The sequence below is a fragment of the Triticum urartu genome, chromosome 3A, assembly GCF_056163025.1.
Source record: "Triticum urartu cultivar PI428250 chromosome 3A, HENAU_Tu73, whole genome shotgun sequence".
NCBI classification, from domain to species: domain Eukaryota; kingdom Viridiplantae; phylum Streptophyta; class Magnoliopsida; order Poales; family Poaceae; genus Triticum; species Triticum urartu.
In genome coordinates, this window is record NC_141875.1 from 416,493,210 (window position 1) to 416,508,307 (window position 15,098).

The following is a 15,098-nucleotide window of genomic DNA, read 5'->3' on the forward strand; positions in this document are numbered from 1 at the left end:
AGCAAGTGTTGGAGGATTTAGCGCCAAACAGGACAAAGCTAATCAGCTTGCTAAGCTTATTTCCAGCATGGTGGATACCCATGATAACATTTCTTGAGCTCCTCTAAAGTTGTTTCAGTTATGCTCTTGTTTTGCTGCCGCATTTATTTGCACTGGTGGCCAATTTTGACGGCCAGTGTATATGATATGCTGCTTTGTTCCCTATATTTGCACTGGTGGCGAACTTTGATGCCCAGTGGATGTAATATGTGTAATAGCCGTGATAGCCTAGCATTAGTTGCTTGCTTATTTATTTCCTTGTTGTCTTGTTTATTTGTTTGCTTGTAGTCATTGCAGTTCTTTTTTCGTGGTTAACTAGTGGCTGCAATAACCTATTTTTTAAAACTAGGCCACAATAACCATGGGCTAATATTTACTGTAGTGACACCGGGCCATAGAAACAATGGGCCTTCTACGGGTCGTATCATCAATGGGCCTTATACAGGCCGTATGATCGATTGGCCAAACATGGGCCAATAACAGGCCGCATTATGGCCGTAAACGGGCTAGAGTTGGAATCGTCTGTTCATGGGCCGACCGTAATGGGCCATCGTTAATAGGCCGTATTTGATGACGCTATGAAAACGGCCCAACATATTAACGGACCACAAATGGGCCGACTGTAACCACGGGCTGTATTTGGCCCACAAGCAGAAAATGACAGTAACGGGCCGTAAGTAAACGAATGCTGGAAATGAGCCCAAGAATAAATGGGCTCTAAGAAGGCCGAAAGATAACATGGACTGGAAATGGCCCAATGGAATAACGGGCCGTTAATGGGTATAAAGTGATACATTGTTCATTACGGGCCAGTTTCACCACGGGCCGTTAATGGGTGTAAAGTGATACACTGTTCATTACGGGCCAGTTTCACCACGGGCCGTTATTAGGCCAAGAGTTACATAGGGCGTCATATGGGCCGAAAGACGTCATGGGCCATACATGGGCCAGAAGTGAAAACGGGCTGGAATCATATTGGATGGCGCAGATGACGCTACTGGGCCTAATTTAGATAGGGCGTAATGGGCCTTGGGTTAGCGGGCTGTAAATGGGCTATATGCGAATAGGCCGTTAACAAGCTTTACATGGGCCGGCCCGCCACCTTTTGACCAAGTCAAACGGGTCGGCCTTTTCACAGGAATGGGCCTCTATTGGGCCGTGCCACGTGTCGACATATCATAGGCGCCTATCTGACCCACTGACGAGCTGAAACGTGTTTCGTTCGGGCAATAAGAATTTTACACATGGAAATTTCCCATTGGTCGGGGTTGTTAACGGGTTATCAGATCCAAAACCCGACCCGATAGCTTAACAGCGTTCTGTTACGGTGGATGCCATGTGTCGGTCACCCTTGACGAAAGCACTTCTGTGACGCGCGATTTATCATCATGGAAGTGGACACTTCTATGATGATACTTTGGGTAATGTCATGGAACACTTCTACGATAGCACAGGTATGACTATCTTGATTCTATCATAAATTTGTCATGGATGTACATGCATGACAAAAAACGTGACCTACTGTGACAAACACGTATCATCACGGAAGTGTATTTTTTTGTAGTGTTACCCAGGTTCGGGCCCTCTCGATGGAGGTAATACCCTACTTCCTGCTTGATTGATCTTGATGATATGAGTATTACAAGAGTTGATCTACCACAAGATCGGAGAGGCTAAACCCTAGAAGCTAGCCTATGGTATGATTGTTATTGTCCTACGGACTAAAACGCTCCGGGTTAGATAGACACCGGAGGGGCTAGGGTTACACAGAGTCGGTTACAAGGTAGGAAATATACATATCCGAATTTCCAGGCTTGCCTTCCACACAAAGGAGAGTCCCATCCGGACACGGGACGAAGTCTTCAATCTTGTATCTTCATAGTCCAATAGTCCGGCCAAAGTATATAGTCGAGCTATCCAAGGACCCCCTAATCTAGGACTCCCTCAGTCGGCGCTGGAGACGGTGCAGGTTTTGGTTGCTTTGGTGCCCTCTCAATCGGCACTGGAGAAGGCGTCCGAGGGCGCTTAGACGATTGTCCAGTCGGTGCAGTCACTTTGTCGGGGATGCTTGCCGGGTCATGGGCGTGCTTGGATCGTTTTTCCATGGGGAGGTGAGTCGACCTCTTCTTCATCACTCGGGTCGTCACTCTCCTCGTCCTCCTCTTCATCAGAGCGCCACTCGCCGCTCTCACCTCCGCTCGCCTCCCCCTCCGGATCCTACTCTAGCTCCCCGTTGGGCATCGAATACATCTCAATGAGGGCCTGAAAGATGACAAGTGAAGCAAAAATCAGTCGGTTGTCAACAAGCGATTACATGATGAATCAAGAGAACACTCGGCAACCTAGAGTCGGACCTTGTCTGGTTGGCGCGAATTGTCGAATGGAGGGACTCTCCTGGACCCCCTAGGGTTATCCTTGTTGCCAGTGATGATTTTCACCCACTTCTCCACCGTTTCCTCGTCAACCTCCTCTAGGTGGATCCGAGTGGAATCCTCAATACCCGAGTACATCCACATCAGATGGTCATGGGCTTGGAGCGGCTGGATGCGTCATTTAAGGAAGACCTCCAACAGATCCATACCGGTCACGTCGTCCTGGACGAGCTGGAGCACCCGCTCAACCAACACCTTCACCCGCGCTTTCTCCTCTGGGATCACTTTCAAAGCGGAGGGCTTTTCGACCCGAGCAATGGAGAAAGCAGGAAGTCTGGTCGACTGACCTGGAGTCGGCTGGCCTTTGCAATAAAACCAGGTCGACTGCCATCCTCGGACCGACTCAGGAAGGATCATGGTTGGGAAAGTGCTTTTACCTCTCATTTGAATCCCAAGACCCCCGCACATTTGAATCACGTGCACCCTCTCGTCACTTGGGTTGGCCTTCTTGACCGACTGGGAACGACACATGAAAATATGCTTGAAAAGACCCTAGTGTGGCCTACAACCTAAGAAGTTCTCGCACATGGAAACGTATGCAGTGAGATATACGATGGTGTTGGGAGTAAAGTGGTGGAGTTGTGCTCCAAAGAAGTTTAGGAATCCCCGGAAAAAAAGATGGGGAGGTAAAGAAAATCCACGGTCAACATGGGTGGCGAGGAGAACGCACTCACCCTCTCGCGGATGCGGTTCGGTCTCGCCTTCCGAGAGCCGCGCCGATTCGTGGGGAATCAGCCCCCCCCCCCTCGACCAGATCATCGATGTCGTCCTGACTAATCATCGACTGAATCCAGTCGCCCTGGATCCAGCCGCGCGACAGGCCAGACCTTGACAAAGATCCGCCCCGGCTGGACTTCTTCCCCTTCGCCTTTGTCGTCACCTTCTTCGCGCGCTCTAGAGCCACCGTCTTCTCCTTCCCCATGGCCGCGGGCGAAACTCTAACAAAGGAGCGACGCCGGGAGTAGAGGTGGATGTGGTGGAGAGAGCGGAGGAGAAAGAAGGAGAATGGGAACACACTGTGCAGAAAGCCCCAATCTGGCACCTTATATGAGGCCGCTTCCGAGTGGCTGACCTGTGGGTCCGGACGATCCTATCAAATCCCGCAACAGTCGCGCGCGAGGTACGTGGTGAAAAAGGTGGCGTGGTGATTGAGGCGGCCTTGCCTAATCCCGTCCAATTACTGCGGCCTCCTCCGTCCCACGCCCTTCCCCAAAATACGAATCCCACGATATCCGCAAGCAGTAGGGCAACCTGTCAGACGAAAGATTTTTTCCATATCAGTACTCAAAGCATCATAGTAAAAGTTCACTCGGCAGAATCAAGAATGGGTCAAGGCAACTGAAAAAGAAGTTGAAGTCATCATGATGGTTCATTTGGTCCCAATAAGACGCTTCCGAAGCGCGAAAATTGAATTGGAGGTGTTCTCAACTCCTTCTCCACTCAAGCCCTGAACCATTCGGGGGCTAATGATGAAGCTATGTACCTAGGGTAGGGTCATAGGCCGGACCTAGACACCCTCCCCTAGGACGCCATCTTAAAACCAGAAGCATTGAAGGGATAGCATCATCCACTCGACCACAAGTCATTCCACTCGGAAGGTTCAAGATCACTCGACCGCAATAATTATCACTCGACGGCAGAAGACCTAAAGTCACTCTGCACGGCAAAGGTCGGACGTTTACTTCATAGACTTAATAGGCATTTATGTCACTTAATTACTAGCGTTACCAGTAATGCCTCCTTCTTAATGTACTTTAAATCCTTACTAACATGGGCTGGCTGGGGTCCTGGCGCACTCTATATAAGCCACCCCCCTCCACTGGCACAAGGGTTCGCACCCTCTGTAAACACACACTTACATAATCCAGTCGACCGCCTCAGGGCACCGAGACGTAGGTCTATTACTTCCTCCGCGAAGGGCCTGAACTCGTAACACTCGTGTGTACAACTTCGCCATAGCTAGGATCTTACCTCCTCATACCTACCCCCATTCTAGTGTCAGTCTTAGATCCACGACATGAGGGACTTGCGTGTAGTCTCCTACTGGATTGATACCTTGGTTCTCAAAAACTGAGGGAAATACTTATGCTACTTTGCTACATCACCCTTTCCTCTTCAAGGGAAAACCAACGCAGTGCTCGATAGGTAGCAAGAAGGATTTCTGGCGCCGTTGCTCGGGAGATCTACGCACAAGTCAAGACATACCAAGTACCCATCACAAACTCTTATCCCTCGCATTACATTATTTGCCATTTGCCTCTCGTTTTCCTCTCCCCCACTTCACCTTTGCCTTTGCCTTTTCTTCGCCCTCTTCCCGTATGTCTTTTTGTTTGTGTTTCCACGTGCCTTCTATTTGCTTGCATCTTTTCTCGCTAAAAATCTATTGATATGGATCCACTTAAAGTGTTCTACTTGGATCATCTTCAGTCCTTATGCGCTCGTGCTGAAACCCCAACTAGCCTAGTTGATGGGATATCTTTAGATGAGCATGCTCATTTTGTGTGTCACCGTTTGTCTGAAAAAGGGAAACTCTTATGGGATCAAATAACCAGATTGTTTTGTTATGCTTGGAATCTTTGTGAAATTTTTGATTTTACTTGTTGCTCAAAGAACCCTAAAAATCACCTTCCCTACCTATGTGAGTTTAATGAAAATGAAATCTTATCTTCTTATGCAAAGGGTGTTTATAGTTACTACGATATCGAACAAATTGAAGAATTTGTTGCTTTTAAGGGTGCTTATGAAGTTGCTTATTTGATTGAAAAGTATGATATTACTCTCTATGAATCTGAAAATCTTGACATACTTAAATATTGCTATGAAAACTATGCTCATAATGTCTATGTCAAAGAATTTATTGAAAGAATGACCGTTGCTTTGGAAGAAAATAGTGATATGCATGAATCTATAGATAATTATTATTCTGATGATTTGATTAAAATATCCCTTGATGAACATGATGCTTGCTATTCTTGTGGCCATGATGCCAATATTTATGAAGATGAATTTGCTATAGTTCTTTATGTTAAACATGAGATCGTTGCTATTGTACCCATACTTGATAGTTCGTTTGATGAAAAACATGATTGCAATGTTGTTATTATAAATTCTATTAATGTCAATTGTGCTAATAATATGCAAAACCCTAATCTTGGGGATGCTACTTGTTGCAATGATCATGATTGGGGTGATTCTTCTTATGATCTTAAAAAATATTTAAGCCCCATGATGAATATGAGATTGATAATAGTGTTTGCAATATTATTGAAAGTGGGTTTGGAAGAGTGTCAACTTTAGATCCCACATATTTGGATAATGTTCAATCTTATGAAATTTTTGATAAAATTGGGTTTGGAGAGGTCATGACTTTAGTTAATTTTAATCCCACTATTTTGGAAGAGTGTCAACTTTGCATACATGTGGATCGTGTTAAGAATACGTTTTGTGATAGCTATATTGTAGAATTTGATTATGATCCTACATGTAATTATTATGAGAGAGGAAAATATGGTTGTATAAAATTTCATGTTACTAAAACACCTCTCGTTATGTTGAGATTGCTATTGTTTCTTCCCGCTTCCTTGCATATGCTAGTTTTTGCTTGCTATGATAATTTGTTTGCCTATAACATGCCTATTCATAGGAAGTATGCTAGACTTAGATGTGTTTGTCACGTGTTTCATGATGCTCTCTTTGCGCTTCAATTCTTGTCTTTCATGTAAGCATCATTGAAATTATCAATGCCTGGCTAGGGGCGTTAAACGATAGCGCTTGTTGGGAGGCAACCCAATTTTATTTTTGTTCCTTGATTTTTGGTTCTGTTTAGTAATAAATAATTCATCTAGCCTCTTTTTATATGTGGTTTTATGCTTTTAATTAGTATTTGTGCCAAGTAGAACCTTTGGGAAGACTTGGGGAAAGTCTTTGCGATCTTGCTGTAAAAAAACAGAAACTTTAGTGCTCACGAGATTTCTGCCATTTATTACTGGAGAGTGCGGTTAGGTTGATTCTTTTTGCAGATGATTAATAGATAAATTCCTCACGTCCAGAAATTTCTTTTAGAATTTTTGGGGTTACAGAAGTATTCGAAACCTACATATTACTACAGACTGTTCTTTTTTTGACAGATTCTGTTTTTCGTGTGTTGTTTGCTTATTTTGATGAATCGATGGCTAGTATCGGAGGTTATGAACCATAGAGAAGTTGGAATACAGTAGGTTTAACACAAAAATAAATAAATAATGAGTTCATTACAGTAACTTAAGTGGTGGTTTGTTTTCTTACACTAACGGAGCTCACGAGATTTTCTGTGTAAGTTTTGTGTTGTGAAGTTTTCAAGTTTTGGGTAAAGATTTGATGGATTATGGAATAAAGAGTGGCAAGAGCCTAAGCTTGGGGATGCCCAAGGCACCCCAAGGTAAAATTCAATGACAACCAAAATCCTAAGCATGGGGATGCCCCGGAAGGCATCCTCTCTTTCGTCTTCTTCTATCGGTAACTTTACTTGAGGCTATATTTTTATTCACCACATGATATGTGTTTTGCTTAGAGCGTCTTGTATGATTTGAGTCTTTGATTTTTATCTTACCACAATCATCCTTAGTGTACACACCTTTTGGGAGAGACACACATGAATTGGAATTTATTAGAATACTCTATGTGCTTCACTTATATCTTTTGAGCTAAATAATTTTGCTCTAGTGCTTCACTTATATCTTTTAGAGCACGGTGGTGGTTTTATTTTATAGAAATTATTGATCTCTCATGCTTCACTTATATTAATTTGAGAGTCCTTTAGAACAGCATGGTAATTTTCTTTGGTTATAAAATTAATCCTAATATGATAGGCATCCAAGATGGGTATAATAAAAACTATCATAAAAAGTGCATTGAATACTATGAGAAGTTTGATACTTGATGATTGTTTTGAGATATGAAGATGGTGATATTAGAGTCATGCTAGTTGAGTAGTTGTGAATTTGAGAAATACTTGTTCTAAAGTTTGTGATTCCCATAGCATGCATGTATGGTGAACCGTTATGTGATGAAGTCGGAGCATGATTTATTTATTTATTGTCTTCCTTATGAGTGGCGGTCGGGGACACGCGATGGTATTTTCCTACCAATCTATTCCCCTAGGAGCATGCGCGTAGTACTTTGTTTTGATAACTAATAAATTTTTGCAATAAGTATGTGAGTTCTTTGTGACTAATGTTGAGTCCATGGATTATACGCACTCTAACCCTTCCACCATTGCTAGCCTCTCTAGTACCGCGCAACTTTCGCCGGTACCATAAACCCACCATATACCTTCCTCAAAACAGCCACCATACCTACCTATTATGGCATTACCATAGCCATTCCGAGGTATATTGCCATGCAACTTTCCACCGTTCCATTTGTTATGACACGCTTCATCATCGTCATATTGCTTTGCATGATCATGTAGTTGACATCGTATTTGTGGCAAAGCCACCGTTCATAATTCTTTCATACATGTCACTCATGAGTCATTGCACATCCGGTACACCGCCGGAGGCATTCACATAGAGTCATATTTTGTTCTAAGAATTGAGTTGTAATTTTTGAGTTCTAAGTAAATAAAGTGTGATGATCATCATTATTAGAGCATTGTCCCATGTGAGGAAAGGATGATGGAGACTATGATTCCCCCACAAGTCGGGATGAGGCTTCGGACAAAAGATAAAAAAAATAGGAAGAAAAAAAGAGGCCATAAAAAATGAGAAGAGGCCCAAATGAAAAAATGAATGAAAAATGAGAGAAAAAGAGAGAAGGGACAATGTTACTATCCTTTTACCACACATGTGCTTCAAAGTAGCACCATGATCTTCATGATAGAGAGTCTCCTATGTTATCACTTTGATATACTAGTTGGAATTTTACATTATAGAACTTGGCTTCTATATTCCAATGATGGGCTTCCTCAAAATGCCCTAGGTCTTCGTGAGCGGGCAAGGTGGATGCACACCCACTTAGTTTCTTTTTGAGCTTTCATACACTTATAGCTCTAGTGCATCTGTTGCATGGCAATCCCTACTCACTCACATTGATATCTATTGATGGGCATCTCCATAGCCCGTTGATATGCCTAGTTGATGTGATACTATCTTCTCCTTTTTGTCTTCTCCACAACCACCATTCTATTCCACCTATAGTGCGATGTCCATGGCTCACGCTCATGTATTGCGTGAAGATTGAAAAAGTTTCAGAACATTAAAGTATGAAACAATTGCTTAGCTTGTCATCGGGGTTGAGCATGATTTAAATATTTTGTGTGGTGAAGATGGAGCATAGCCAGACTATATGATTTTGTAGGGATAGATTTCTTTGGCCATGTTATTTTGAGAAGACATAATTGCTTTGTTAGTATGCTCGAAGTATTATTATTTTTATGTCAATGTTAAACTTTTGTCTTGAATCTTTCGGATCTGAACATTCATGCCACAATAAAGAAAATTACATTGAGAATTATGCTAGGTAAAATTCCACATCAAAAATTATGTTTTTTGTCATTTACCTACTCGAGGACGAGCAGGAATTAAGCTTGGGGATGCTTGATACGTCTCCAATGTATCTATAATTTTTGATTGTTCCATGCTATTATATTATCTGTTTTGGATGTGATGCGGAGCATCCCAAGGCCATCCCCATGGACCCAACTACATCTCCTACGACACCTCTTGGACCCATGACACGAGCACGTGCAAGAGCTCTTGAAACTGAGGTGACATCTCTCCTCTCACATTTCCACTTCGATGCACATGAGACATGGCTACTACCTCATACGGCCACTTTGTGCATACTCAGGTATCATGGAGAAGCTAAGGAGCAAGGAGAAGAAGAAGAGGAAGATGGACATGAAGGCGAAGACGAAGAAGAAGAGCTGCTCAAAGTCTCCAGGCTCCGGACGACCGACGAATCCCGGACGTCCGACGACCTCCAAGCTCCGGACGTCCGGCGTCCTCCGGACGACCGACACTTCCACACCCGAGCCAAAACAGACGGACATCCGACGCCCCGCGGACGACCGACGGCCGGACGTCCGACCCCGACCGGACGACCGACCGATGACCACCCGAGCCGAATCTACGATCGTCCGACAGGCACCGGACGTCTGGACCCTCGCGAGCCTCCGGACGACCGGTGACCTCTGGACGTCCGACGCCTGTGCGCTATTTCGTGTTGGGCCGCAACCCATGTACCCCTTCGCCCCCCTCTTTTGCACCAAGACTATATATAGACCTCCTATTCGTTCTAGCTTTGGTTAGCAAAGGATTAGCTCATATTTTGTGTGAGAGCTTTGCTCATCCACTTGGTTACCTTCTCCTCAGAGATTCGAGCCTCCTATGGAGAAGATCCCCCAAGCGGATTCAAGACCCCTCTTTATTTAAGAACATCAAGACCTCCTCACAGAGAAGACCGTTACCCTTGTATCGTCCTTAGTTGATCGTGTACCATGTGAACCCTATGTATTCGAGGATCTAGCCGATGTGTGACTTTCTTGTGTTGGTTTAGTGATTCTCTTGTGTTTCCCTCATGTTTTCCCTCTTTTCCCCCTCATGTTATTCGTGTTTATCGCGGGATCCGCTCCTTTCATGAAAGATCGTACGATTAGGGTCATACCCTACATCATCTTGGTATCATGAGCCACGTTGATCACGATTTCGGAGCCTCCCCTTGTTGTTTTCTAGCCTTGTTTTGTTGTTTTTCGTCCTAATTTGAAAAATTCCTTGTCGGATTTTGGGTTCCGGCAGACCCTTGAGGTTCGAACACTGGGGTGCGTGCGGAGATTTCGCCTCCTACCTACCTGCGCCCCTCCGCCATGCTAGGATCTAAAGCTAAGGAAAGAACAACACGAGAGACACAGGGTTTAAACTGGTCGGGCCACCGTTGTGGTGTAATACCCTACTCCAGTGTGTGGTGTGGTGGATTGCCTCTTGGGCTGATGTTGATGAACAATACAAGGAAGGACAACCTCGCGAGGGTCTGTTCTTGGCTGGGGGGATGAACTGCTCGGAGGAGTTCAGTCACCTTTCTCTCTCTCTCTCTCTGCTTCCAGCCAACCGACGTCGAACCCCCTGCTATGTGGGTGGTTGGTCCTATTTATAGAGGCCCTGGTCCTCTTCCCAAGTATCAAGCGGGAAGGGAGCCAACAATGGCAGGCTAATTTGAAGGGGGACAACAAGTATCAGCTATCCTAACAAAAGTAGTCTTCGCCTGCGCAAAGCTCTGGTGGTGACGCCGTCTTGGGCTCCACGGTGACCTCCGTCTCGTAGTCCTCCTGGTCTTGGTATCGTTGCACCGAAATGGCAACCTTTGCCTGATGCCTCGGTACTCCGCGGCTGCGCTTGCCCCCTTTGCACCAAAGAGGAAAGGAGGACGCTACGCGGGCTGGCACCCGCCTGGCGCCTTGAGTCGTCATGGCTTGTGTCACGGGCACCTTGTGAGGTACCCCGCCTTGATCTCTCCGCCTCCTCGTGAGCCAGCCTGACGAGGCCGTGCCTGAGGAAGCTCCGCGTCGTCCGCCCCGCGAGGCTTGGCCCCTCGCGAGGGTCTTGGGTTTGTGTTGGTGAAGACGGGCCGTGCTGGGCCCCCCTTTGAGCCACGCCGCAGGTAGGCAAGTCTGGGGACCCCCGTTCCCAGAACGCCGATAGTAGCCCCCGGGCCCAAGGCGCGCCCGGACTTGGCCGCGCAGGGAGACGGAAGGGCAAGAGTGAAGCGCCATGGGCCCTAACAGCCTGCGGCCTTGGGCGCCGCGTGGCGGTTGATTGGACGTGGGCGGCACTGTTCCCCCACGCCCTCCTTTCGGTCTTCGCCTTTGTTTGCGAAGCTATGGTGGGCATCCCTCCTTTGGTTGCCTTGCTGCGCCACTTCTTCTCGTTGCATCTTGTCAACCCGACCCAATGCTGGGCTTGCGTGAGCTTCGTTGCCGCGCCTGAGACGGCGGCCTCTGGGATTGACTTCAAGCTCCCCCTGCCCGTGGTTGGGTTCCGCGAGCGGTGGCTGCATGTGGACGCTGGGGTGCCTAGCCCCCTTCTATTGGAGCCGACCTCACCTGCCATCCCCAATTCGGGCTGGGGCCAAGAGACGCTTGAGAGCCCCCGGCTCGTCTTCGTCTGGCGCCGCTTCGCGCTCTTGAGGTCGCTTGGCGTGACAGCGCCCAAGGTGGTGAAGGAGTTCCTGCTATGCCTCGTTGCTCCTCTTCAACGCCACTCTCGCCGGATGTGTGCCTTCCGTGGGCGCGAGGATCGTACGAGGCTCCAGGAAGAGGACCTGACTCCTGAGGTGCTGAGGATGGCGCTCTTGACCCTGGCTGGGGACCCCAACCCCGGCAGCATCCGGCAGGGAGGGGCCTTATTGTACCTCTACCAGAGCAGGGGCGACTTTGTGAAGCAGATGCCTGTCTTTGATGAGTGGGGGCCGCGCCCCGCCGGCCTTCAGGGGCCTCACGAGAACCCATTGGTGGTGACTTCCCTTCCAGTCGGCCAAGGCGACTCATCCTCGAGTGGCGGAGCAGGGAGGCACGAGGCGCCAGAGGCCGAGGGGGCTCCCGGCGCGGTGACAGCGCCGGGCGAGGCTCATGAGGAAGCAACTCTTGGGGCCCATGCCACTGAGGCTGAGGGTGGCGAGCAGCTTCCCTCAGTGCCTGCGACTGGGGCCCCTGAGGCTCCGGCTGCGTCTCTTGGGGAGGCGATTGGCAGCGCACATCAGGCAGGTGCCCCTGCCGCAGATCGCCTTGTCGCTCCGTCTTCGTCGAAGGTTGATCCATGCGCCCAACTCTTGGGCCGCTTCCGCGTCAACTTCGAGGCTCTCCGGAAGAGAAGGGAGGCCCTGGGCGACGATTACCCTTGTCGCCTGCTGAAGCGTAGGAAGTACTTCGCCACTAATGAGTAAGCCTTCTCCTTTCCCGGCTCCCGATCCTTCTGTTACTTGTACTGACCCTTGCTCCGCAGGCCCCTTCCAGCCGAGCTTGCGGAGACGGCTGAGGAGCCGTCCCCCTTGGCTTTGCCCCCTCCACCGTCCTCGAGCGCTCCGAGCAGCGGAGCCCTTGTGGTGAGGGCGACTGATGAGGCGAACCGCCCCGAGGCGTATCGCAGCCCCGCGCACCTCGCGATCCTCCTTCGTGGGCCTTCTCGTGGCATAGCCAGCCTGCCATGGGCTTCTCGCCTGGTCGTGAACTGCGATTGGCTGAAGCGCTTCCTACGCTCCTCTCCTGAGGACGGGCTGGCCCCAGGCCGGGCTTCTGACGCGCCGTGCCCGGCCGTCGCGAGGGTGCCAGCCCCCAGCCCCCAGCCCGGAGGGGGAGTGCTGACTCATGGCCCCCGGCGCTTGCTTGGGGCGGATGATGGTGTGGAAGACATGCTCGAGCGCGCTCGGGAGCGTCGCGCTCTCCGCCAAGGATTCCTTCGAAGGGCGACTGACGCAGTGAGCCTGCTTGGTGAGGAGCTTGCTGATGAAGACGCGCGCCTTGAGGCCGAGGATCTGCGACTGGCTGCAGAGAGGCGCGAGCTGGAGGGCGCCATCGCCCTTGGACGCCGCCAGCATGATCTTGATGAAGCAGAGGCCAAGGCATCATTGGTGGCCTCTCGGGAGGCCCGATCTTTGGCCGCTGAGGAGGCTCGGGAAGCTGACCGGCGGCGAACGGCGGTGGAGGAGCGGGCTCGGGAGCTCCTGGCCTGGTGCCACTCGCTGGAGGAGCAGGTGGAGCTGCGCGAGGCAGCCCTTGCGTTGATGAAGGTGGCCTCCGGCGACTCAGCAGAGCTCCAAAAGCGTGAGGAGGCGCTGACGCTGGAAGCCGCCGAACGTACCCGTGAGTACGAGCGTCTGGAGACGAGGGAGCGCTTGGTGACACAGGCGGAGGATGATGTTGCCGCACGGGAAGCCCGCGTCCTGGAGGAGGTCGGACGTCGAGTGGCGATGGCGCGCTTGAACCTTGAGCACGAGTTCGAAGAGAAGCTGGGGCTGATCCGGGCTGAAGCTGAAGGCAGGACTGCCCCCTTGAGGGCCAAGCTGGAGGAGGTGGCGTGGCCGGCCGATGCTTCCCGGGCCGCCCTTGAGGTAGCGCAAGGTGAGTTAACCACCTCCCAGGCTGAGGTGCTCCTTCTTCGCCAGCAGGTGGAGGAGGCTGAGGCCGTCGCGTGCCAGAATGCGGACGAGATACATCAGCGGCGGATCTTGGAGCATGAGCACGGCCCCATGCTCACCACTCTCCGGGAGAGAGCCAGCGCGGCCTTGGGCAACATCTGCGAGGAGGCCGTCGGCGAGCCGCACGCAGTCAACTACGCGGGCAATCTTCAGTTCTTCACTGATGTGGTGACGCAGCTGGAGGCGCGGTCGACCAGGGCTGACAGGTTGGTGGAGGAGAGGAGCCGCGCCCTGCTCAGGCGCGCCTTTTCCCGCGTCTTCAGTCACCTCCGAAACATGGATCCCCATTTTGATTTTGATGCCGCCATCGCCCTAGTCCCCCAGGCTGTCCGAGGCGACCTGGCGCACTGGGTGGAGGACAATGTGGACGCTCTTATCAGGGCCTTCGCCTCAGACAACGATGATGCGATCGTGGCGGCCGACGAGGGCGGTGCGATGGGCGGCCCTGACGCCGCTGGCGGACGCGGACAGCGATGGCAAGTTCAGCGACACCAGGAACGGCTCAGGTGGTGCTCCTGAGGGCGCATTGGGGGATTTGTCCGACTGATTGTGCATCGTTCCTACTTCCTTACTCTGCATGAATAGAACTCAGGTTTTGGCCTGATAGCTGTGAGAGCATTTTGGAGGGGGAGCCCCTCATGTAAAACTTGTGTTCATCGTATTAGCAGACGCTACACTGCCCTTGCGCCCGCGCCAAGTGGTTGGCCCAAGCGACGCGCTAGTCGGCTAGTTTACCTTTGTTCCGTGCCGGCCCTGAGGCAGCCCGCGGGGGGTTGTGGTGTCTCGAGTGTCCCCTGATTGAATCCGTAGGATCTGAAGTAAAACGCCCTCCTGAGAGGACACGGCGGCGGCAGTCTGGGCTGCGCGCAAGCTAGGCCTGACCCGGCTCGCGAGGGGCTCGCGAGGGGAGGCGGCTGAGGCGAAGCGATAACCAAAATGCGAGAAATTGCTCGAACGAGACTAAGCACCCCTTCCCTGAACACACGCAAATCTCAAATTCGAATCCAACTTGAATCCAGCGGGGCAAAGCGACAACCAAGGGGAAGAGCAACGAAAGCAAACAAAAGGCCGCGTCCGGCACCTAGTCTAGTCTTGGACGTCTTCTCACCAGCGCGGAGCTAAGTGCTGCCACTGGGCATGGGAGGGAGCCCCAGGGCCTGAGGCCGGCACCCCTGAGACTCCGGGGCGTGTACAGCCCCACTCATTATTACGTGAGAGTGTCACGGGGCGGCGAGCTTCACAGGCACTGGGCCTTCTTCACAGGTACTGGCCTTGCTTCATATCGCCAGATGAGGGCCCCGCCTTGCGCCACACTCTAGTGCCATCAACGACGACCGGAAACCAGGACGCCGCCGATGGGGTAGAGCGGTCGCCAGCGGTTCCCCTGACGACCACGGGTCCTCCGCTGGGGGCAGGCCCTGGGGCACCTCCCCAGCGGAGGGCCTACCTCCTGAGAACACC